The sequence below is a fragment of the Lithobates pipiens genome, unplaced genomic scaffold (assembly GCF_037356315.1).
Source record: "Lithobates pipiens isolate NorthernLeopardFrog02 unplaced genomic scaffold, aLitPip1_a1.2 Scaffold_18, whole genome shotgun sequence".
Lineage (NCBI taxonomy): Eukaryota > Metazoa > Chordata > Amphibia > Anura > Ranidae > Lithobates > Lithobates pipiens.
Window position 1 is genome coordinate 320150459 of NW_027507758.1, and position 2376 is coordinate 320152834.

Below are 2376 nucleotides of genomic sequence, written 5' to 3' on the forward strand. Positions count from 1 at the left end.
CAGCAATAAGGGGTATCTTCAGGTGTATACTGTGCTGGAGGCACACAACACCCACTAACTCCTGCAGATGCTCGTATTAGAGAACACCAGAAAAAAAGGGTAGATACAGGTGTATACTGTGCTGGAGGCACACAACACCCACTAACTCCTGCAGATGCCTGTATTAGAGAACACCAGCAAAAAAGGGTAGCTACAGGTTTATACTGTGCTGGAGGCACACAACACCCACTTTAACAACTGCAGATGCCTGAGAAAAGAACACACTGTCCCTGCCTATCTTGCTCTTTCCCTGCACGCCAGAACACACTACACAAGGCCGCCGCGCTGGCGGCCTTATATAGTGTGGGGCGTGTACTAAACCCCCTGAGCTATAATTGGCCACAGGCATCCTGCCTGTGGCCAATTATGGCTCTCCTCGCTGCCGGCGCTGTGATTGGCCAAGCATGCGGGGTCACAGTGCATGCTTGGCCAATCATGAGCCAGCAATGCACTGCGATGGCGTAGTGCATTGTGGGCCATTCGTGCCACACGAATTTGGTCCACAAAGTTCTGAGTTTGCTGAAACAGACAAACGGCCGATGTTCGAGTCGAAAATGCGTTCGAGCCAAACACTGAGCTCAGCTCTACACAGCACCGAGACAAGCCTCGAACCTTCTGGCACAAAGTAATGTGGGTAGTTTCTGTTGCCATTGACCTGGACATTTTGTAGATAGGCAACTCCTATCCTCATATTGATTAGTGGTTCCAAATTAATAATAACTACTGCATTGCAGTAGGGGATAGACACAAAAGATACACTCTGCATATTTCCAAATAACTGTTCTGTTTTATTATGACGCAATTGAAGGTTTTTATACACATGACTACGTAGTTATCACGTTAATTTTACAATTGTACGTTTATGGTAACATAGGCAGACTAATTCTAATCAGGTCTTGAAAGAATGCAAACATGCAATGAAAACATTATTAGTGCTGTGTGCACATAGCTCCCAACTGTCCCTGATTTGGAGGGACTGTCCCTGATTTAGAGCAATGTCCCTCCCTCATTTGTCCCTCATTTTGGTCTGATCTATATGATTTCTGATTTCTAAGATGCTGTATTTGTAAATTCCAAAAGCCCATATAAAGGAATAGTAGTGGTAAAAAGCACTTGTGGGTTTAACCAATCTTGTTTTTTTTGTACAATTCTCCTTTAAGGAGGTGAGGCAAGGGGTGTGTCCTATTCCTGCATACTTTTGCTGATAGGTGTCCCTCATTCCCATCTCAAAAAGTTGAGAGGCATGCGTGTGCACAGTGAGGGACCTGTGCAATACATACAAAGTAGAATACAATTATGTACAGAACTTACAAATTTCCTTTACACCGTTATGGAAATAACCACTTGCTTACTGGGCACTTAAACCCCCCTTCTGCCCAGACCAATTTTCAGCTTTCGGCGCTGACGCACTTTGAATGACAATTGCGCAGACATACAACACTGTACCCAAATGAAATTTTTATAATTTTTTTCCCACAAATAGAGGTTTCTTTCGGTGGTATTTAATCACAGCTGGTATTTTTATTTTTTGCTAAACAAACAAAAAAAGATGGAAAATTTTGGGGAAAAAAAATCATGTTTAATAGTTTGTTACAAAATTTTGCAAACAGGTAATTTTTCTGCTTCATTGATATGCGCTGATGAGGCGGCACTGGTGGGCATTGATAGGCTGCACTGATGGGCAATAGGCACAGTTAAGGCGGCACAGATAGGCACAGATAAGGTGGCACTGATGGGGACAGATAAGTCGGTACTGATGGGGACAGATAAGGTCGCACTGATGGCCACTGATAAGATGGCACTGATGGGCCCTGATGGGTGGCACGGATGGGCACTGATAGATGACACTGATAGGTGGCAATGATAGGCACTGATAGGTGGCAATGATGTGCAGCACTGTCCAGGCACTGATTGTGGGCACTGATAGGTGGTACTATGGGCACTGACAGATGGCACTGTGGGCACTGGTAGGCAGCACTTGTAGGGGGCACAGGTGGGCACTGGGAATCTGGGCACATTGCAGGGATCGGCTTTTTTTTACCGATTACCGGCTGTGTTGACATCACATGATCAGCTGTCATTGGCTGACAGCTGATCATGTGGTAAGGGGTCGGGATCGACCCCTTACTCTGATCTGTGATCCTTCGGGGGGGCGCGCAGGCTGCTTGTGCACAGGACGACGTCAATAGACGTCGTCCCGGCAAAGCAGGTCCGCGCTGTAGCTGTCATTCAGCTATAGTGCGGATCCCTAGTGGTTAAAAAAAATTAATAAAATCACAGTTGATTGATAATAAATGGCTTTTACAATTCAACATCTAACCAGCCAGACGGAGTTCT